Below are 25,263 nucleotides of genomic sequence, written 5' to 3' on the forward strand. Positions count from 1 at the left end.
GAAACTCTTTATTTGTGGACTCTTGATTATGCACAAACACAGTTGTTCCTTTTTTTAAATAACAACCACAAGCCGTAAGTCATAGCTATTATATCCTGTTTCCACAGTAAGAAAAAATGCTCAGATTAGTATGATAATTATGACTAAATGTTAGAGCTGGGTGATTAATGATATGGACAGGGAGAAAGAGTATGTCTTTAACAGATGCACTGTGCCTGTCGATTGTGTTTCTTGCCATTTTCATAAACCAGTCCTGTTTGTTTCTCAGTAATGACCTCCTTCTAACTATTGCAGGATTTTGAAAGGGTATTATATTTTATTAATAATTAATTATTAAAGTGAGACAGTCAGTCTCAGACAGAACAAGAATGAGCAACTGATAGTGGATGACAAATACATTCACCTGAAATTATGAACAAAGAAGAGTAAATTCTACTTATGACGCTGGAAATTCATTACTTGGAAAGAACTCCTAGAAATTGTACTTTAAAAAATTAAGAAAAAGAAATGTCAAACAGGTATCATATGAAAATAAACATTATTTGTCCCAAGATGGTTCCATCTAGACCAGCAAGTCTCTGGCAGTAGCCAAAAATGGATTTTGGGGAAGGTGTTGAAGCTTGGAGCAAGCACGCAATGGCACTTCCCCCAAATCCATCTCTTGACATTTTGTAGCTTCTTGAAATTTTTATATTTTGTAACCTTTGGTGGGTTTTTCCTTTTGACTTCTGGCAGTTTCTTTTTGATCACGTGATCACATGCGTGTTTATCATCCCAAAACTTGACAGTTCTTCCCAGCTCAGTTCTAAGTGTGAAGATCAGCCTCCCTTTGTTTTAAACCCGTCCCTTAATGCCTTCATTCAGGAAGTGTTTTGGAAGAGATGGGGAATGACCTTCTTCTCTCCTGCCTACAACCATGCCATCTCTCTCTCAGTTACTTTTCCTGGCTGAAGAATCCTAGCTTGCTTACTTGCTTCTTGTGAAGAAGCTGCTCCATACTTGTGATCAACTTCGCTGACTCCCTGAACTGTTTCAAATTTTTAACGTATCTTCCTTCTGAGACAGAGAGAGACCAATGCTGCACACCACACTGATGGATCTGGGCACACACTCAGCTTGCACAGTGACAGAAGGAAGTTTTGTGGTTTGCTCATTATACCATTCCTGGTAATTCTTAACATTTAATTTGCTTTTTTAACTACTGAATGCTGAGCTGACATTTATGGCAATATCGCATTCCCAAGTGGTAATGGTTCATTCAGAGTCTATTATTTTACAGAGAATTTTTTTCCACCCTGTGTGAATCACTTTACATACATCTATGCTGAATTTAATCTGCCATGTCCTCTCCCAGTCACTCAGTGTCATAAGGTCATTCTGCAATTCTTTCCAGTAAGCTCTTGTCTTTGATGCTCTGAAAAACTTGCTATTACCAGAAATCTTCTTTTACTTGCTCACACTTTGAGTAACACAGAGCCCAGCCCAAAGCCGAGCAAGAGAATCTCCACTGGCAGCTGCCCTACACAACAGACTATTCACCGCTGTTTTCCCGTTGGGAGCAGCAAGGATGCGGCTGCTGTGGGTGGGAGGAGAAGCAGAAGCAGGACACTGCCCTTGCTGAGCAGGGCACTATCCCACAGTCCTGAGACCCAGCAAGGCGAGACAGTGGGTCATGTCCTGGGACTCCCTAAGCAGTCCGACTGAAAGGAGTAGGAGAGCGGGCCAGAGATAGGGCTAGTGACAAGGGTACCTACAGCATAGCTCCAGCATCCGCCTGGGGAAGCAGGTGGAAAGCCAGGTCTGGCAGAGACCGGGCTGGACACAGGGGTACAGCTCTGGGTGCCCAGGCCTGAGCCTCTGCGGAGCTCCCAGCGCATGGGCAGAGGGCGTGTGGATGGGGGTCCTCAAGGAGGCTTCTCGGGGAGATGATGAGATATTAGTGCAGTTGGGACCCTGACAAGCCAAGGCAGTTATTCTTCTACACAAGGAGCTCCTAACCCTTGGCTGTCTAAATTCTTGACGGTATTTTGGCACGGAATTTTGTCCAAATGCTTTCCATTTACCCAAGCAGACTGTATCAACTGGCATAAGCTTGGCAACTCCCTGAAAGAACCCTGAAAGGTTTGTGAAGCATAATTTCTCTTTCCATAAACTATTTTAAGAATGAACTCTTCTAATACAAATGTACCCATGTGAATACTAATTAAATTATTGCCTATTATATTTATTATGTATACTAATTATGATGTCAGGCTAATGCATATTGATACATACCAATGATGGTGTCAAGCTCACTGGTTTCTTTTTTGAAGCTTTGAAAGATCTTGATGTCATTCACATCAGCTGAGCAATTCTTTTAACTTACGCAAGCTTTTTTTTTTTATCGTAAAACAATTTCTCACCTAACTCTGGCAGCACATCTTGTGAAAATGGCAGACTTAAGTTGGTCACTGCAGTGCAGTTGCAGCAGTCAGAGAACTGGGGAACTGGAAGGCCTCTAGCAACCTGCCAGCCTGCTGCAGAAACCTCAGCTATTACCCTCTTTTATCTTCCTGAATGCCTTTATCTGTGTGTTTCAGCAGAATTTTGTCAAATGGGTAAGTATCTATGAAATATTTCCTATGAAACTGCTTTCTGCAGATTTCCTGGAGGTTACAAATACTACATGACAGAACTATGTAAACAGCTCAGACCTCTTGACTGAAAGTGTTATGGCTTGACAATATGATCAACTTTCATCTCTGCTTTGTTTCTTCTTACTTGTATTTCTTCACTGATTTAACTGGAGAAACAGCTGAACAGTTAGTAACAAACTTTTACAAAATCAGTCAGTCAAACTAAAGAAATAATTATATAAAACTGCAAATAATTAAGTGAAACTCCCTAATTTTGAAGATCTCTAATACTGTCAGATAACAGATTTCACTTCCTCCAGTTTACTTAGTCACTACAAGAGTGTTTGCAGCTTTTTGCTTGGAATCAGGCTGTTTTAATTTGGTTGTGTATAATCGTTCTTACTTAGTAAGAGAAAGCAACACATTAGTGATAACGTTAGTTACAGAAGTGCCACAAAACAGGATTAACAGTGCTCACTGCACCAGAAACCATAAGGCACAGATAAACTTGCTTTTTAAAGCTCCCTAACCCCCAGAAAAGGTATATTTATGCATACATCTGATCTCAGCAAACTCACAGTATTAACAATGGTAAATCTAAGAGAACTCTGAGAACTCACAAACATACATACTGGTCTGCATCACCTATTACTTATACATCTACAAATATTTTAAAGTAAAAGGTATAACTTCATTGAAGAAATGTAAGTAGAGCTATGTTATTTCTGCTTTACATGCAAGTGCTACCAGTGAAACCTGGTGAAAAAAACATATTCTGGCTCCAGGTTTATTTTCATTTCCTATGGAGATTGTCTGAAACAGTATGACCATGTGTCTATATAATCAAATTATTCAGAAGTCAACTTTCTTATAAAAATCTATCACAAATGAAAGTAGTCCAAGTAGCAACCATCATTTGGGGAAAAACAGTGAAAAATAAAAAATGCCTTCATCAGAACCTAGCTGAATTTTTTGCATTAGTTTTCATCTTTTTGCACGTTTCAGACAGCCAAACCCAGTGAAGTAATGGGAACATCAAAATAAGCGGGCAACCTTACAGTATAAAAGTAGAAAGACAGTAGAATACTCAGGCAGATTCTGTTTACCTGTATTTACACTTGACCACAGAAGTCTCCAGGATTAGAAATATAAGAAGCACACCAAAAAAAGGAAGATACACTTGAAACAGGATGAGAACCTTTTCACTTGAGCCAAGCAAATACCACGATTCCTATTAAAATAAATGTCAAACTTTAAGTTGCTATTTTCCATTTGAGATTTATACCCTCAAATCCCAGTTTCTGCTCACTTCTGGGGACTAGGTATTCTCTTGCCACTGGTTTTTTTTCCCCCTCACTATTTCTGTTCTCCTTATGTCTTCTTACCCACACTTGAGAAGGTCTATCACTTCTTAATCCCCAAAAGTTTCATCTTGTATTCTCCAGTTCTTTCCACTATGTACACATGGGGCCTCTCTCCAGCCACCATGAGACATGCTTGCTGGTTTGTATATTTAGACTCATTATTTCACCCTTGTATCTTTTCACCCCTCCAATGGCTGATTCTCTGGCAGCTACACATATTTCAACATCTAAGTATTGCTTGCAGAAAAGTCCTTTGTTGATCTGAATTGAACAACAGGGTATTTTCTGGCTCTGCACTTTTGAATCCCAGCTGACAAATGCAGCTAGTTAAGAACATACTTACTTCTTTCATGCGAAAATTTGAGATAACCCTCTCTTCCAAATCTTAGGTCACTTGTGAAACAAATCTCTTCTCCAGGGCCACAAACAAAGCAATGTTCATTTGCCTTTTACCTAATTTAACCTAGCCTGGTTCCATGTGAAACCTGTTTCTTTGGAATGGAGCTTCCATAATACCTGTTAGTCAGCTCTTCCTCAATGTATCTCCTCTTGTGATCCTGATTAAAAAAGGAGAAGGAAAACTAAACTGTTCCTCAATACTTTTCTAGAGTATACAATGAGAAACAGTACTAAGACTGGTATTACCCAGGTCCTGTATGAACCAAGTTCTAATTGTCATGACCAGCTATAGCATCTCTCTCTGTGATCTCCCTCTGAGACCTCCTCCCCCTGCTCCAGGGATGTAGCTGCCTATGTTCAAGGTCTGCTCCGATGCGGTATAGTCATACAACATTGGACCAGACCCTGTGGAAACAGCTACATTTGTTTCCCCATCCACTGATTCAAGAGTTGCATTGAAGCTTGGGCTGGGCTATGTTGTAGGTATGTCTGTACCCAACTGGGTACCTGGCTAATCTTGACCTTACCCTGCTGACTTGAGCTCTTGGCTTGGTCTTGGATGTGCCTTATCACTACGAGCTTGTCTGGCAATCACTGGACTGTGGCTGACCCTGGTTACTGTCTCCAGAGCTGCCCTGCTTGCCTTGCTGTGGTCCTGGGGGACTGCACCCCTTGAAGGACTACATCCCTCAGCTTCTCCTCTGCTGCCCTCCAAGCAGCACACTCTTGCTGCTCCTTGAGACTCATCAAGCAGCCAAGAAACCCCTTAGCCAATGGTTCTCTTGTGGGGCATATTGTAGGATTGCACTTCATTGCCAGAAAGGGAGGCAATCAAGAACAATAAATAGCTTTTACACACCTGGTATTTGTATGAATCAGTGGAGAACTACAGTTGGCTGTAATTCCACAGGGCTTAAAAAAAACAAAGTAAAATGAGACACTGCAGGGAGCTGTTTTAGAAACTGAGGATAAAAAAAGTATTTCTCTGAAATAATCTTCACATCAGTTAGCTGTTTTCTTCTCACCCAGAAGATGGCATTAATGACGTGTGTTCTACCTGCATCTGTCTTTGATGACCACAGGGATTCCTAAACTGTTCTGCCCACTAACTCTCTGCTGCTTTGTATTAGAACAAATTCACAGTTGTGCCAAACAGAAAGGACTCACTTGTCTACCAGCATCTTTCAAGGTGAAATCTAAGCTGAATAGGAGAGACAATTTCTTTGAAAAACTAGGCCTTCTTCTGGAGCAATGTACCATTCTGTTAGAGAGAGAAGAGAGGAGGGAGAAGGAGAGAACGATAAAGGGAAAAGCAAGGTAGAAAACAGAAGAGGAAGAGAAAGGAAAATGGAAATAGCCTTTCCATATACATAATTTAGGCCTCAATTGATACAAAAGATTCTACAAATTCTAGATGAATGTCTCCTATAATTCTTCCCCAACTACAAACTTTAGAGCTGTGGCACATCGTATTAATAAATATTTATGCAACAGAATTCAGGAGTAATATTTTTTTTGTAACATACTAATCTGGATCTAATAAAAAGACAGTAGTGTAGCTCCACTTAATATACATACTTTAATGCCAACCATAACCCCCACAATTATTTTAAATTCCTGTGTGCCATTTTGTAAGCATAATTATCGGCTTTAATTTCAGCTGCTATCTTGGTTGAATGGGCTAAGTTGGCAATAACTCATTTGTGCACCATAACATTCTGGAACTCATTGCTACAGATTTTCTCTTGGGTGGTGATGTAAGAAATTGATTCCTCTGTAATCAACATAAAAAAATAACCCCAAATTTTTCATATAGTATGTTACACAGGCTGTAGGGGAGAAAAATCTAACATCATGGTGATTTACATAGCTATTCAGGTGTTAATCAAGATTTTAAACAAACATTTGGAGAACAGTCAGAACATTTTGCTCCAATATTTTTGACATTATAATAGCATATGATCTGAAATCTTAGAATTCTATATTTAATAGCTTGGAGTTCCTTTAAATCATGATACCTATGATGACATACTACTATAGGCATAAAGGTGTCTGGTTACGCTCACACCAATTTTACTGCCCACTAACATTTCAAATCCTTTGAAGACCTCTAAATCAGCTCTTCTGTTTTCTTTTTATTAAGAACAATGGAGCTGCAAAGCTGTTGCAAATAACCTATGCCTAAACTTAACTCTGTTGCTGCTGTATTCAGGTCTTTCTGCTGCTTAAAATTTATCAATAGCAGTTGATTAAACATTTATTATATCATTGAGATCACAACACTACATTCCAAGCTCTGTTGGTATTTCCTTGCTAAATCCCAATTTTCAGGGGTTTATTACTCCATTATCTTATATCTTGCTGAGCTCTCTTATAATAATAGGGGATTATGCCTGAAACTTAATTAGTTCAATTTTTATTGATAGCACTTATTAGCAGGTCCCCAGTTTCTACTCTACAGCTAGTAAATAAAGAAGATAAAGCCAGGGAACTCAAAAGAGAAAACATTTTAAAGCCAAGATTAAATCTAATAGCATAGAAAATTAATCAGAATATCTTTAAAAAGGCCTGAAATCTTTTTTGGGGCAAAGATGCAAAATGAAACGGTGATTGCAAATTCCTGTAGTGGTGGGCTAGCGCTAGAGATTGTGGTAGAAGTTTTGCAACTGTCACTTTCTGGCAAAAATGTTAAGGCCAACTGGAATCGGTTCTTCCTGGGGAAAGCAGGCGTCACTTCTTAGGAGGCATCACACACTAAGACTACACACCACGTTTGTGATTCTTGTAACAAGCTAGAATTAATCTAAGCCAAAGCAACTGACAGATAAACAAATGTGCATTTGCTTTAAACATACTATTTATTTCTCCATAAAACATGACAACAAATATATGCTGGATCAAAATAAATCCAACTGATCAGACTAACACCTAGAAAATATATAGTCTGCCATATGAACAGAGCTTTAAAGCTAGAGAAGTGACTTTTTTCTTTTGGCATTGTAAATACTCGTACATGTTGCCACTAACTAGAGAGCACATCATTCAAAATCTGCTTTAAGTCACAAATGAGAATGACTTTGGACACAGTCTAAACCACAGGCAGAGGTGAACTGTGTTATCCAGTGGAACAATACAATCTGGTTTGGAATGCTATTCCAGGACATGCTTATCCTGGACAGTAGTAGGCTTGGTTAGGCAAAAAATGCAGTTTGTTGCGGAACAGAGGGAGAAATGGTAGAACTACAGCAGTGCCAAAGACTGCGTAGTACTTGCATTTTGTTAGGGTCCTTAATATTTTTGGATTAAAATACCAGTAGTGTTAGGCTATCTTTGGCTTTTCTTAATCTTCAGAGAGCTAAGGATTTTCAGTACTCTTCAGAAGGCAGCAAGCAGGTGCAGTGACTGATGATTCTTAGACTACTATCATTCATTCTTTATAGCAAAATGGGTTAAAGGACAATTACTTCATTTTAGACACTTTTTTCCTTTTACGATTCTCCCCTGCTACAGTGTTGTTTCAGTTCTGTATCAGCAGTAAGGATCAAAGTATTATCCTGAAGGTGCTCAAAATAGAAGAAATCAGAACAAAAATACAAATTTCAGACAGGAAAAATGCACTTACAGTGCAGAATTTCATCACACTAAGGCATATATTTCTTCTTACAAACTGATTAGGAAAAGAATAGAGAAAGCATCATTGTTGGATGAAGAAATTTATCAGAGATGAGCAAAATACAACTCAGGAAAAAAATAATACAAAACCAGCTTAATGTCCATAGACACTGCACAACATGCCATAGCTGTATTAATTAGAAATGTATAGGAGATTGTCCTAAAAAATCAGATTTTAGAACAAACTACATTTTATTAACTAATTTCAAATTAATTCCAACACACCAGACATCTTAAAATTTCTATATACATGCCAATAACTTCCACTTTTGGCTGCTGCTGCTGTAAATACGAGGAAAAAATGCCTTCTTCCTTTAATAAGACTCAGATTTCTAAATACAGTACTGATGGAGAAAAACTGGAAGTACATAAAAATTGTGAGTTCTGCACGCAGCACAACAAATGAACAGAATTTATGCAGAATAGCCATAGTTACTTAGAATGTTCCACAATCTCACAAAGTAGTTTTTTTCTCATTTGAATTTGTAAATGAACCCTGTGTATTTACTTAAGCAAGCATAAACCTTCCACTCTTCCCAAAATCAAACTAAACTCAGCTGCAAATGTTGACCCCCACATTGCAATACACCCTTATTCCATCCATCTTACATCTAAATGCTCCATGTCTCCCTGTGAACACTATTCTGCAGCCTTAGTTTTCTCAAACTGATTTTACTACAAATATTTTCCTCAATAGCTACACAAATTATTTTGTACTGTCCTATGCTAAGTAATTGTGAGTTTTCACAGATTCTAGCCTTTTCAGTGTGTCTTTTATATCACAAAATACAAACATATGGCTCAGTTTCAAGTGGCTAATTGACAATATCTTAGAGTGCTGTTAAGAGTTTCAATTGTATGTATAACATCTGATAATCTGATTGTATTTTATTTAAGACTAGAAAGTACTTCAGAAGTCAACAGATGGCAGCAGATATACTTTAGAGAAAAAAACAGTAATTTACTCCTATTTCTTTTACAGGGTTGTCTTGCTATATATTGCAGTAGAGTTTGAATGAAGAGGCTGGAACACAACGAAGAAAACTTCACCAGTAGAAAAAGACTAATAGTAGATGGTTTCGCTGCTGTATTCATCAAGATAGTTTCAGTTAATTACAAATGTGTTTCATGCAATACATGCATTGCTGCTGTATTCATCAAGATAGTTTCAGTTAATTACAAATGTGTTTCATGCAATACATGCATTTATCACAATAGAATTGCTATATATAGACACAAAGTTACACTTCATACCATATGCTGCAAAAGAAATTGCCTGAGTGAATGGGAGAGACTTCTCACTCATACAGCTTCCATACAACTGAATTATGTACTGCAGATGAGGTTACTACTGTTGTAGGATTATACATTAGACTATAGACTCCAAGTAATTTTGTTGGTTTTGAGCTCGATTACACCCAAGAGGATTTTGGTATCCATAATCAAGAATTAAACTTAATTACTTATTTTAATTGGTATAACCACTACCTTGGATAACCAATGGTCTAAGAGATTTTGGTGTAGCAGAAAGAGGTATCTGAGGTTTATGAGGTAGCGGATTACAGAACTGAGATCAGCAGGTAGGTGGCTCTTCCCCACATGAGCTACTTGGCAAGGCATGCCCAAAGTCATTCCTAAGAAAATGACCAAGACAGAAAAGAGCAGTCCTCAACAGAAAGATGCTCCTTCTTCTGCTGCTTCTTTCCGAAGTAGCGTTATAGTCTCCCTTACCTTAAGCCTTTAAATGCAAGGTGTCTTTCTACATGGGCCTCAGGAGTAAACATGACTGCTCAGTACACTGCTTATTTTGCTCCAACTGCCACACCAACATCACACAAAATAGACAGCTAGAGCACTCACCACTGACATCTCCCACTTATTTTGAAGAAGGTAAAAACAACACACCACTATCTTCCATAATGTGCCAGAGGAGATACTCTTCTGAGTCAAATATATGACAGAATAGAAATTCTGACGAATGAAGAGGAGAAAGCAATCCCCCAAACAGGGAGATTAGGGCACAGAAGGCTTCTATGCTGTGTGTGGCATTATATGGCTATTTCCTTCATACAGGGCTTTCTCTGCTGTGATGCTCTTGAGACTCATGAACTACTTGTTCAAATTAGGGGTGGATGGGAGGAAAGGAGGGTTTTCAGTTCCCAAATTCTGCTCCAGACATGCAAAGACCCAGACCTCCCCTTTTCCCAACATCAGCTGGAATTTTTAAATGGGTGCAATATAGCTGAAATAGCACATTAAACCTTGCATTTTCAAGCCTGATCGTTTACATAGCCCAATACAAAAAATCAATATTGTGAGAGACAGAAGACAATGAAGTATTATACATATCCTGGGATTTAAATAATGAAGATATTCTACAATTCATTAAAAACAAAATCACTAGTTTGTAGGGTCTTTAACATTTTTCTTTTAAGACATGTAAATAGAAAAACTGAAGTGTGAGTGAGTTTCAAAATAGTTCTATTGCAGAACATCAAACTCTTGATGAATCTGGCATCCCAATTGTTCTGACTTTAGGTCTTTTGGGAGCATCTTTTCAGGAAATAAAAGAACGAATGCTTTATAAATATGCAATTCCCGTTTGATAAACTAAAAAAATAATTTTTAAGAAATTTTTAGAGTAATTTAAAGTTTAAATGCAAAGGAAGGATCTGTTGATTATCTTATAATGGAAGGACATTATTACTGATAAAAATATAAAGTATTTATGTTGTTACAGTTATTTCAGGCATTTTATCTGTGATCTTTTTCATAACCATGCTAAACCACAAGCCATTTTAGCTTTTAATATTAATTCTTTAATGTAGCAGTGGAAAGAGAACATTGCATTGTTTGAGAGATGTGTTCCTCCAATCCTAGTTTACTAATCTTAACAGAAAACACCTTTAACGAAAAAATGTGTTTCATTATAAAGAAAGAAAAAAAAATCAGTATGTTCTTTGAAATGCTCCTTCAATTCAAGGTGTGCTGTGAGCAAAGTATTACATATATCCACAGCTCATGCATATATTTCCAAATTGCCATCTGGTGTGCATATATTATGCATTCGTGTAATAACATTCAGAGCTATTATTGTTTTAAAATATAAGTTATGAAAGCTAAGTAAAATACATCATAGCTGACAACTCATTTTTCCCAACAGCTTTTGAACAGACATGTTTATATTATCTTAATGTCATATTGTAATGTTCAAAAAATAAGATGTACTGTGTGAAAATGAATAAAGAATAACCAACTTTCAACCCTAAGTACATGCTTTTGGCATGCTCCATGTGTAGAATAAATGACTGGTTTAGTCCTTTTGCCTGCATGGACTAGAGCACATTTTGCCATGTTTCAGTTCAAATCAAAATCAGAGAGAGCAAATTTATCCTCGCTTGGGCTTTTTGAGCATAACTTTACTCTGTATTAGATCAAGACAATCGTTGAGTTAGCTTCAGACTTTGCCATGGAGTTGCACCCCAAATACTTCACCCTGCTGAGCAGAGCACGCTAATACAGATACTTTGGAGATCCAAAGCCAGTGCCTACACGGAAATACGCTGTCTCATGATGACATAGCATTGTGCGGTCACAAACTGTATTTATAAAAGCAGTTTTTAACTTGCAACAATATTCACATTACTAGAAGTTTCTCTTTAGTAATTTATTAGTATTTGAAGATTGTTTACTGGATTCCACTCTCTGCCAACAAGCTTCTACTTCTTCAACCCTGTTATACAAACACTGCAGGAAACAGATTTATGCCTACTAGAAATAAGACCCAAGTTAAGTACAAAAAAATTTTGAACCCTTCTCCCTTCTTCTGTTCTGCTGCTGCCAGGTTTTAACAATGAATAAAGTCTTTGATGGAGGTTTTGACCAATGGATTAATTTTGTCTGCACAGAATCTGTATGGATGCTGTGGATACTTACAAGATGAGTAGGGGGCAGATAACATGAATAAAATTTAAATGACATTAGAACTAATACTAGTCTGAGATTCTCATAAATGTTAGTGGTTATGCTAATTTACACTATTAAATAATAAATCAAGTATTTAGCAGTAAGTTAGAAAAAAAAAATTCAGCAGTTAGGGAAAAAAAGTTAATAATCATCAATTCACTGATCCACAGCAGCTCAAAAAATAATGGCACAACAGTTTTGACAAGGATGCCACAGTTAAAGCAAACTATTAGATCAGGATGCCAGAACAAAATCTTGCAACTTAAAAAATGCTCTAAAATATTCTTTAACAGTGTTTTTATTTCTTCTTATGTATTCATAGAAGATATCTTTAAAACACAGTATTTTGTGTTCAGGCTGACACACTGGCTCTAGCACAACAGAATTCTGTCAGATTCCTTGAATTTTTTTTTAATTTTTGAATGTCTGCCATATTCCTACAAATTAAGCTTGACTCCTATTTGCTTGTCGTGTCTGATAATCTGAGATCTGAAGATATGCCAGTATTGAAACACTTTGCTTAGAACAAATCCCTGATTCATACGTGTCATAGATCAAGGTGACTTCAGACTTGTAAAGAGAAACCCAGAAAACCCCTTCAGGTGAACCACAAAATAAAAGCATGGCTAGGGTTGGAAGGGACCTCTGGAGATCATTTAGTCCAACCCCTGCTATAGTAGGGTCTCCTACAGCAGGCTGCACAGTCGCGTCCAGGTGGGTTTGGGATGTCTCCAGAGAAGGAGACCCCACAGCCTCTCTGGGCAGCCAGTGCTCTGTCACCCTCAAGGTAAAGAAGCTCTTCCTCATAGTCAGTAGGAACTTCCTGTGTTTCATTTATGCCTGTTGTCCCTTGTCCTGTCACTGGGCACTACTGACAGCCCAGCCCCATCCCCCTGACACTCACCCTTAAGATATTTGTAGACATTGATAAGATCCTCTCTCAGTCTTCTCTTCTCCAGGCTAAACAGGCCCAGCTCTCTCAGCCTTTCCTCATCAGGATGATGCTCCAGTCCCCTCACCCATTTTGTAGCCCTCCCCTGGCCCCTCTCCAGTAGCTCCCTGTCTCTCTGGAACTGGGGAGCCCAGCACTGGGCACAGCGCTCCAGGTGCGGCCTCCCCAGGGCAGAGCAGAGGAGGAGGACCACATCCCTCCACTTGCCGGCCACGCTCCTCCTCATGCACCCCAGGATCCCATTGACCTTCTTGGCCATGAAGGCACACTGCTGACCCATGGGCAACTTGCTGCCCACCAGCATTCCCAGGTCCTTTCAGCAGGTCAGCCCTCAGCCCATACTGGTGCATGGGGCTGTCCCTCCCCAGGTACAAGACCCTACACTTGCCTTGGTTGACCTTCATTGGGCTCCTCTCTGCCCAACTCTCCAACCTGTCTAGGTCTCACTGAATGGCAGAGCAGCCTCTGGTGTATCAGCCACTCCACCGAGTTTGGTAACATATGCAAACTTCCTAAGGGTACATTCAGTCCCTTCACCAGGGTCATTGATGAATAAGTTGGACAGGACTGGGCCAGCACTGACCCTGGGGAACACCGCTGGCTACAGGCGTTCAGCCAGGCTCTGTGCTGTTAATGACAACCCTCTGAGCTCTGCCATTCAGCCAGTTCTCAACCCACCTCACTGTCAACTCGTCTACTCCACACTTTGGTGAAAGTCATGAAAATTCTGTAATTTTCATTTGCAAGCTCAACAATCTTGAAACCACCAGTCATTATGAAACAGCTTTACAGCTGTGGATGGAAGCAGATTACTGGCAATGTAATAACTACACTTAAAACCATCAAGCATAAGGATTTTACAGGTCAGCAATTTTCATATATAGATATTGCAAGGTATATAATCAAAAGTCCAAATAGCGCTTATCTAGAGTTACGTTGCCTTTGTTGTTCTCCAAACACTAATCAGATTTTAGCCTTCTACTTTGGACAATTTCTTGAAGCCTTATACAAACACTCACAAGCAAGTGCATGGTCTTACTTTTTACTCACGTTACATAACTTCACAAGGAAGACAACCCTCTCTTGTTTGTCAAGGCAGCCAGATGCCAGAGGGGGGGCAAGAAACCATGTGTGAATATGAACTGGGCACATAACTAAAACTAAATTACAAGACTGTCATCACACTCTTTCATCATCTAATGCAATAAGTAAATAAGGATGACAAAAATTTCTATAAACGAGTGAGCAAGGGGCTATTTAGCTTTTTAAGAAAAAACATCTGACTTTTTTACAAAAAACTATTGCTACAAATTCAAGAGACATGGAAGTTGTACATTAAAGTAAAATTGTCAGAGGACTTATGAGGCAACACTATGTAATAATGTAATCTGAACTGGAAAATTGAAAAAACAAAAAGGATTATTATTTTGAATCATATGTACATATCCAAAAAATATTTTATTTATTTATACTAGTATTCTGCTCAAAAGCATTCGCTAAAATATAATATAAATGATACTGTTTGGACAGCTGGTTTGAGTTTAAAATCTAATTCAGTGTAACTAAAGAAATACTTTATCTAAACCTTGTAAAAAATGTCAGTCTCTCCATTGGTTTCTTTTGTCTTATTCCTCTTTTTGAGGTTCAACTGAACATTCACCTGATACTGGGAACTGCCACCCTTCTGTTACCCTTACAATAAAGGTAATACATATAAAAATGGCAAAAAATATACCTGAGTGAGTCTCCTCAACTGTATCAACTCATATAAACTCACTGAACCTTGACTTGATATGAGCTACAAAGCCCTTTCAATACTGGCGGGGATTTTTTCTTCAAAGTTTTTGGTGAAGAGGCAACAAAATTTATGGTGTGAAAGGAACCAAATTCCTACTCATATAGAATTTAAAATAGTAGAAGGAATTCAAGCTGCTCCAACAGTGCATGTTCACCATCCTCTACTGCACACACACAGAGGACATAAGGCTATGATGTGCTTTTAACTTTTTTTGAAGCAAATCTTCAATAGTTGAGATACATGTCTTAGCAGGTGCACAGAGACATTACTGATGATATTCAAAATCCAATTGCATTTCATACATTTCCCTTTCTACCTTCATTCAATTCTAGCATTCCTAAAAAGAGTAGCTCAACTGTTTTTACAGTATGAAGACTATGTACCCATTGAGAATGTGCATATAAATACACATGTGGAAGACAGAGTAAAATGCCATAGCTGAAACTAGTTATCTGGGGAAACATTAAGGCATTTAGCTGTAATTATTGTTCAACCACAGATTTTGCTGCATAAAATTATGTAAAACAATACTACCATTTTAATTTTAAAATAACAAGAATTAGAAAGATGGTAATTACATCAATGTTTTGACCTCCTTGTTTCTCATGATCCAAACAAAACAATGCAAAGGTTCCCACATGTACTACAGCAGATTCATTTGTGCGTCAGCAGAAAGAAACCTAAGACCAAATTCAGTATCTCAGCCCTTCCTCCACAGCTTTTTTTAAGCTAATATAAAACTTCTGTGTGTGCTAGAAGAAAGTGCCAGGCTCTGTACTGGCCTGACAGGGCCAAGGGCAAGTTCTCAAGAACTTGCCTGGCCTTGTTATGGCCTGAGCCATGCTGTCACTCAACTGCAAGGCCATTCATTGCTCACTGCTCACATGTTCATGCTTTGCCCTGGGAAGCTCTGATGTGCTCCCAGCTGCAGCTCCTGGGGCCATGGGGCTAGGGGATGCTCTCCCAAGCTCTCCCAAGGTCATGACTGAAAGGGGAGCAAGCTGTGATATGAGACCATATAATAAGGCAAGTAGAGCTTGTGCCTGGGGGAAGGGGTTGGTTGGTGTTTATACTGTTTGCTCCTTTTGAAGACTGGGATGCTGATAGCCTGCTGGGAATTTTTGCTCCCTCTCTGTTTGAGGATGGTTGGTGCTGTTGACCTTACATGGCACAGGGATGTTGGAAGGGTGAGTGTAACAGCAGAGAAAAGGGGAGTCACTAGTAAGTTTTCTTCTGTAATAGTTTTAAGTGCATTATTAATTAGGCTTTTTAATATTAATTTGGATTGTGAGTGTCAATATTACAGTAGTTGAACTAGTTATATTTTGCTGTTGGATTTTGATTAGATTGTGAATATTTTAATTGGGCTAATGATAAATTCTTGGCTTTATATATGTTTTGTTCCCTTTTGGCTAAAAGACTTTGAGTGTAATGCTTCCTTATGATGGAAAATGCAAAAAGGGAGAATATAAAAAGGAAATCTCAATACAAATAGAGCTTTCAGAAGTTTATATTTACTATTTTCCTTTCGTACCTCTTATTTTATTCTTTCCAGTTCTGAAATACATGGAGATTGACTGTTTTGCTAGAATATTGTCAGATCACTTTAAATTGTAAATAAGCCACAAGAAAACAACAAATTTTCTTCTACAGTATGAAACCTTTACTCCACCAGAGCAGTCAAAGCTGAGTTCTTACTTATTTAGATATAGGTTTGCATTAGTGAATATGATCCATATGATGAAGCGATAGTATAATGGCAATGTCATGGCAATCACTAAAATTACTGAAGTGTGAAGTTACCCAAAGTAGCTAGGTCAGTTTCTTTTGAACTTTCAAGTAGGACCTTGAAGTGGGAATTGCTTGCATTCATTTAGACAAGGAAGTGAAACCTGATTATTACTGGTCACAAATGCCTGTTCACTTATCCTGGAGGAAATGATCTCCTGTTGGCAATTAAGAGGTAATTAGCAGTTTCCTGACTAGAATAAACACATCTAGCCAGTAATTTTCCATTCTCAGCCTTAGGGCAAGTGAACTATTGCCAGTTGCAGATGTTTAATGCTGTCCAACCTCAAAACAGCCTCAGCCCAGAATTTCAGAAATGCTGCTTTAAGCATGTTAACTCAGGGAATGTGAAGTTTTACATAATACATTAATTTCTAAAAAAGAGGTTATATTTTCTGTAAGTTCTGATTTAATATCCTACAGAAGATTCAGGCATTGAGATTAGCATTCAAATATGCATGTGAGTGAAGCAGTGCACTCCAGTTGCAGTAGACGAATGCTTGTATGAATAATTAGTATTTCTATTTGTTAGTATGGAAACAACCCATTCCCGAAGACAGAAATAAAATGATCAATAAAGGGCAGGTATATCAGTGTCTGCATCTGGGAATCTCTTCCCCTGGAATAGGAGATTTTCTATTTCTATTATACCATTAACATAGAAGTCATTATTGTCCTAATACCTTGCCAACTGCTGTTAAAGTAACAGGACATGGATGAAAATATAACCTATGATTTCTATTTTCTTCCACTTATATTTGAGCAATTAACTTATTTTGGGAGCCACTGCCTCAAGGCACAGAGCACAAGTATATATCAAAGAATTAACTGTTTATGAGCTGCTCAATCTAAGTACTACCTCAAAAATCATTTTGTTCAAGATGCAATCTTTAAAAAGTACCTCCCACACTTTAGAATGTTTCCAAGAAAGATATTAACATTAATATGAAAGTACACAGAACAATAATAATCAAGAAAACATATGATTTCCATGAGACATTGCTCCAGAAATATATAAACCACTGAAAATACTGGTTTTCCCAAAGTTTGTTGTAAACTTCTGATCAGGGTACAGGTCAAAAACTAGTTTCATTGAGTCTGCCATGATACTTGTGCTACTTCCGTCTGGCTATCTGTACAAAATGACTGCATCCAAAGGCAACTTGCAATTTTTAACCTCAAAAATTAACACTGTAACTTGTATTAAAGCAGTTCATTTCCTATTTCCAAATATTTAGCATGCAGACTAACTTCTTATTATAGTAGCGTCCTGAAATAGTTCAATAAAAAATAGGGAAATGTGGTAGCAACCTGATTTAGGAGACAAATGTCATTAATCCATTTAAAAGCTAAAGTTAATTAAACACAGAAGCAGAGGTCATGAACTAAGCTTAATGACAGAGCAAAGATGTCAAAGTAGTCATGTGATCCAAATAACAAACATAAAAAGCTGTATGACCTGTTCAACATGTAAAATACAGCTACTGTGCATATGATATTAGTTTACTTCGAAGTTTTCCTCATACAGCACAGTTGTGTATCTGTGGGATAATTTCTAAGAACATTTCCCCTAGAAATCTGAGATTGCTACTGAAGCAGTGAACAGTTTTGCTGGTGCTTATTTCTCCTGTGCTTTCCAGTAGAAAGTATCAATAAAATGCCTAGGTGACCAAATGACATGCCATGCAAGTACCCATGAAAATGAATCTCAGTGGAAAAATTTGTACAGTAATACTATCTAGACAAGTTACACTTGCTCAGTCTGGATAGTAGAGAGTGAAGCTTTGAAGAAACATGAACTAGTTAAAAAAGGAAGCGTGCATGCATGTGTATGTGTGCGTACAGCGTCAGTATACTCATCCTTCTACTGTTACTCCCACTGAAACCAATGGGATGTTTGTCTAAACAAGAAGCCTAGCCGGCACTTGATACTTGTAAAGATCTACCATGCAAGTAGTCTGCTCCAAGTGTTTCAGCATGCTTCTTCCAGAGGAAAGAACGGATTGTCCTTCTGGAAGAGCCACATGCAGATCTACACTTACACCAGAGCCCCGCTAAAGGACCAGTTGGTCAGTACCTCTGAACCTCTGTGATCTGCCTGAAACACAAAGAGATCGGGTTAACTCTAGGAGGTGGGTGAGTGTCACTGTATGACAGTGGTAAGCTATTCAAATAGAAATAACTGAAATTACATTTTGGAAACTGGAATTTCAGATGTGTAATTCAGACAATAAATATTTAATGAAAAGAGACGCAAATACTTAAAGTGTGTAGGAAAATGCAGAGGGCTAAACAGCTATTCTGAAGACAAAACACAATGGGAAAATCTTGAATGACGGCAGATGCAGAATTTGCTTTTAAACAGTTTTTAACTTTCTGTATTCATTTGGCATAGAAATGTATTCCCCCTTTCCCTCCCTTCGTATTTAAACAGAGCAATAGAGTGTATCAGGAGTACTTTTGATCCCAGCATAGTGGAATGAACGTGAGAGAGGAAGAAAAGTCTATAGGCTTCCAAGAAATGTTAATGTACCGAGGCAGATATTAATATTTGAAAAAAAGGATAACCTTTTCAAGTATAAATTAAAATCAGAAATGTCATTGTGACAGAAGAAACCAATTCTTATATTTAAGACTCCTTCATTTTTCTACTAAGCAGTTCTCTTAAACTTAGTGAATCTTTCACAGCCCATTTATTTTATTGTTCTGTTAAGCTTATGGCATTTTTTTAAGCAGTGATTCAAACAGCCTTTTAAACTTCCCTAAATAGTGCATCAAGTGCATTTCTTAAGATTACCAACCAGTCTCTGCTATAAATCAGGTAGTTCTGAAAGTTTATTTGCAATTTCACCCTAAATCAGATTTTTAAAAGTTTTAGACAGAAAGCTTAAGTAAAGCCTATATGGAATCAAGCATGAAGTTAATATGTACACTATATTCTGTGGAGTTGTGCATGGTTTTGAAAATGACCTTGTGAAACCATGCTTAGCAATGAAAATGATGAAATTTGAGCAAGAAGGGATCTTATGAGAAATGAAGACCAGGCTTTAAGAGGGGGTAGAGGGAGGAAGATGGGGAAGTCTCAATCTTTTTTTCTATCACTGATAAAAATAATGTAACAAAAAAGAATGCAGTTTCCTTGTTTCCTAGAATAGCTGCTGATACTTAAAATCCCATATGCATGGACTGATTAACAGATTGACTTCAATATCTGAAGCAGAATTTGCCTTCCTTTTCAGCGTTCCAGTGAGAGCACCAGAAATACATGCATAACAACTAAAGATTTGCTGCCTACATACCTGTTATGAAAGAATCTGCCTAGAAACTTTATGTTAGTAAGGATAAAAATGTCCACCTGAGCTAAGTCATGCACCCTGCATTTTAGGGAGTGAACACACAGCTAAGCAGGCCTTTAATCTGGAAGGCAGCCTGTGAAGGCATGTGTAGAGCCTGTAGCACCATTGTTTGTTGCTGTTTCATAGAACCTATAGCAAATAATGCTGGGAAGGACTTTTATTTCTTCTGTTTCAAAGCAAGAGTGCTGTACATAGCTCATTCCCGGCAGCTGTTTGAACCAGGGAAGTGTGAAATCTTGCTAACAGCACACCAATCTGTTCCAGTGCCTTACCATTCTTACTATTAGAATTAAATTATTAACCTCAATGTTCTTGGCTAATTTTTTTTAGACCCATTGATTATTCTTCTATCTTTATGATTATAAATAATGTTTTGAACCTCTCCTCTCCCAATCAATCTTTTATGATTTTGTTTTTTACAACCTCTCAGACTTCTAATCTGTAGACTTATAAGTCCCGAATCTTTTAGTCTTTGTCTGGTCACCAAAAAACAGGCACACTTTAGCTGTGTTACTAGAAAAAACTGTTTTCCAACTCTTAAGAGGTGTATTTTTGCTACAGTTTGCAGAATTTACCTGTAAGAACAGTTTAAGGAACTGTTTTAAGCAGATATTGCAAATTTAAGGACGTTTGAACAGTTAGCAGGTAGTCTGCTCAGAAATCACAATTAGTTCAATCTATTCACCTGCACATGGAGCCACCTGGTATGTGCCATTCTTCCTTTGGTAGGTTGCATCTCCATTTAGCTGCTTTAGAGAAATTCTTATTGATTTGAACTCTGTCACTTTTGCATTAGCAGCAGAATTGTAGGGGAATCTTTAATTTAGTAAGTCTTGAAAGTTTTGACAACCTGTCGTCTAGTAGAACTGGCTACAGGAAGCTCAGAAAACAGGATATGGAACAATCCTGCAGCAGAACTCTCTACCAGCCTGCTTATTAAGTCATCTTTGTTTTATTGAACCTGAACATTTCCTCATGCTAAAGCTTGCTTAGAGAAGGAGAGTTTCAAGATGCAAAACTTCAAAGGTTCTTTTTACAAAACCATTTGCTACTCTAGTAGTGTCTTCCAAATCATGTGCTTATTGCAAAATCAATCTCCAAATTAAACCAACTACATCTCAAATCCACTTCCAAAACACAGCAAGTAATTAGAAATGGCTTGAGTACTGAGGTCTGTGTGAATTGCTAATAATAACATATTTCTTAATATTCTGTGCTGTGATAGAACGTTGTATCTCAGATCATTTCCTTGGTGATGAACAAATATTAGTAGTTGGGCCTGACTTATCAGGTTCCTCTGAGTTTATTTCATGTATCTTTATTTTAGCTTTTAAATAATGTGATTACCTACCGCCTCAATTGCCGTTGACAAATACAAGCTATAAAATTACTGTTCAGTATTTTCTTGCATGTATTTCTCCTTATTTTCAGATCTTTGCCTGTAGTAGACATGCTTTAAAAAACAAACTGCAACCACTTCTATTTGATGAACAGCTATACCAGATCTCCTCTAACCTTCTAACAGTATGTGCTGCTTCAATAACACTAATGTGCATGTACATGTGTATTTCATTGTGCCAAGCTGCATGCATTAAGGTGAAAGAGGAGATGGTATGGATGGTTTCTTACTGTGCTTGCCAAGCCTCCTGCCATGATCTGTCTTCAATTTACTTTCACTCTGTCTTAATCTCCCGTGGTTCTTGAAATAATTCAAACTTTGGTTTTGGTTTCAGTTTGGTTTTCCCAAATTCAAAAGCATGAAAAACATGCTGAAGAGTCTATGTTTCTGTATACCAGAGAAGATGAATAGTAGGCACACAGGCACTTGCTAAGCAAAACCAGAACCTCATGCATTTAGTTCTAAGTGGTGCTTTGCAAGAATTACAATTAAAAAAAATAAAAGAAAGAAAGAAAAAAAACCACCAACAAACCCACCCCCAGCTCCCAAAACCTCACACTTTTAGGAAATCCTCTAAGTCTATTAGTAATCCAAACCTGAAGCTGTTCTGGTAGCAACCAAGAAGTAAAATTGAGGCATGAATGGGAAAAGCCATTGATATTTCAGACTTCCTGGTAATATGATTATGACAGCAGATGCTAGCAGCCAAGCCTATTAGAGTAAGTATCATAGCTTCAGTATTATTTGGAGCAAAATTTAAGTAATGCATATAAGAAAATTCCCTATAATCCAACTTCTGATCTTGCTAAGTCTTATTTCTACTGGATTTAGAAAACAAAGTATTATCCACTGGGAATGTTCTTGTGTGCAGAACCAGCTTTGTTCTCTCAGAGTCTTTCATTTCAATAACAGTTTCATGAACCAGCTACAGCTGGAGACACTATCATTCCTTGTGTTGCACTGGATGAACTGGAAGTTAGAAGTGGGTAAGTGCACACAATTTAACATAAAGCATCAAAGCTTAAAACAGCTTGAATTGGGAATATTTGGTTATTCTTCAACAGGAATATAACAGCACACCACGTTTGTCCTCTCAGGTTCCAAATATCTCAGAATTCCATTTTTATGGGCTGGACCTATCTTTACCTTTTACATTTACAGAGATTAAGAAACTCTGAAAGCATACTGCCCTATCCTGAACAAAAGATACCAAAACTCTGGAGGACATGACAGTGAACCTAAGGGAAGCCTCAGGCATTGTGCTGCCCCAGGGAAGCTCCAGAGTATTTCCAGCCAAGCTTTGCTGGTTCTTTATTCCACTGATTTATATTTTTATCTCTCTTTATAGATTGATGAATCCATCTGACAAAATACAAGCATCCTGTTATGACTCACTTTATGTATATTTTATTCTCATTGATTTTTACTTCCTCCTTCATCTTTCTCTTTTCAATGTACCTTCTTTTTAAACTCCATGTTTCTCTTTTCCTTTCATGACACATTTTCTTTCCTGACATCCATAATTTCTGGCTACTTTGCTTTAGTGCTGATTTTTTTTTTTCTTCTGTCTTTTAGCATTCCTAGAAATTGGCTTCACTACATTTATGGCCCTTGGTCACAATTTCAGTCATTCAGTCTCTCTTGGTTATCACCAAAGTATTAACCATAAACACATACTCAAAATTCCAAAAGCTAGGGGAGACTTCCTTTTGCAAGTCAGGCCTTCTTTTTCACCAGACAAAGAATTCGGTCTGAGTGGGGTTTAGCTCTCACACTCAGGCACTCAGACTATATAGCGCTACTTAAACCCTGAGCAATCTCAGCATTTTCCTACTACTTCAGCTCCAGTGCCTCATAGTATGTCAGCCTTCACCTGCTCTTTTAATTTCTTTTCTTTCTGTACTATATATTGTAAACGGAAAGGAAGACATAGGGATAGAGCAAGAAAAATACGTTGTGAATGTGCAAGATTTTATCATTCTATAAATTTTTTTACATCCTACGAAGCTGTTCATAACAGGCATATAGTAGAATATTTATCTGTCTTTCAGAGAAGGATTCATGAACGTTCATAAACATTCATTAATTTTAAAAGTAGCACTTTTGGGTTACATTTTCTGGATAAGAAATTCACTGTTGTTAAGTGTCTCTAATTCACTCTTAAAGGTCGACATTAATCTCTGGGAAATTCCAATTTCCTCAATTATTCTTGCTTAAACGCCTGATTCTGCAGCCATTAAAAGTATGACACAAATTAGAGTAGACCATGGTGGCATTTTTTTAAATGGAAGCAACATTCTCCTGAATTTTCTTTCATTTTTCCCTGATGAAAAAACATCTGAATTCCTGCATGTAATTAAGAAATTTGTGCCTTCACAAATCTAAGCATATATGTATTTCTACTGAATAGCATACAATATCTGCTGTTTGGCTGGATGGGAACTGTCATGAGAAGAAGGAAAATGTCATGAGAATGCTTCCAAAACCAACTGAATTCCAGACATAATAAATTGATGTTTCAGCCCTGATTTGCAACTGGAATGTTCACATGTATTAAACATTTGTTCAGATGTAAACATCTGTATGTCATTTTACATATTCCCACCTGACGCTGAAATTGAGAATAACATTTACAAGAAAATGATTGGCAAAAGAACAAATTTGTGCATGTTTCCTAGTATTTCCTCCCTGAAAACATGTCATGAGAGAAAGACAATACTAAAATGAAATGTTGACATATCCAACATTAGCAATTTAATCCCGATCTGCTTTATGCTTTTTCATGTTCTGCTATTTTTTTTCTGCTGAGGTAAACCACAATGCTTCAAATGTGTAAGTAAGGAACATGACTACTCTGGGACAATCCAAGAAAATGCATCTGTACTTCTGGTTTCATTTGGTCCACAAACAGAAAAAAATACCTAGAGCAGGTAATGCCTTTCATTTAAGTGGGAGTTCTCAGGACTACTAACAATATTCTATACATCATGATACTATGTTAAGAACAAACCAAAACTGATATGAAGAACATTACTAAGAATAAAGTTTTAAATGAAACTTCAAGTCCCTGGATATTTATTTAAAAATCAAATTTTACTAACTTTTTCTTTGGATACTCCTTTGAAATAAATATTGAAATCAACACATGATTTCTGGAAGCTTGTCACAAAAAGTTGTTTTCATGAAAACCACCTGCTCAGCTCAGCTTAAACAGCTCATCATTCTGCAGGAAAAAGAAATGAGGGTAAGGAGAAGCAGCAAAAATACCAAAAGTACACTGATTTTACGATCTCATTTTTATAATTCTATCTCATCCAGTACCTAATAGGGATGATGCCAAACTATTGGTTTGACACAATTTGAGATTTTCATATTCAAAATTTAATATTATATATAATGCCCAAAGAAGCCGTTGCGCTTAAAATTAACAGGTTCTTGCTGGACTCAGAAAATACTCATCAAAGAAATATAGATAACTAACATATGTTGAATATCCCAGGTTTCTTGATGGGTGCTTTTTGTTCAGGACTTCAAGTCCAATAAACAAGTTTTTTTTTTAAAAAAATAAATACTTCTCTTTTATAAATTTCAGCTGGGGGTAGCTGTTAGTGATATGAAACAACTGGCCATAATAATTTTCTGCAACTGTTGGTAGAACTTTACCTCATTAGACCTCCTCCTAAGTGAGAAATGTCTGTCTTTGTAGATTCCTTACAGCAGGGATGGCTGATATATATATATATATACTTGATAATATAACAGTAATTGCAAATAATGTATTACTGAGAACTAAAGATTTTCTGAAACAACAGAGTTTGTGACCAGAAGGTAATTACACTACTTCTGCAGTGTAAATACTATTGCATGTGAGAATTTTATCATTACAGGAATGGTCATTCACTTGCACGAATCTTTGTCTTCCATGTACCTATGGATAATAGTAATCTGAAGCTT

Source organism: Falco cherrug, chromosome 1 (assembly GCF_023634085.1).
Source record: "Falco cherrug isolate bFalChe1 chromosome 1, bFalChe1.pri, whole genome shotgun sequence".
Taxonomy (NCBI): domain Eukaryota; kingdom Metazoa; phylum Chordata; class Aves; order Falconiformes; family Falconidae; genus Falco; species Falco cherrug.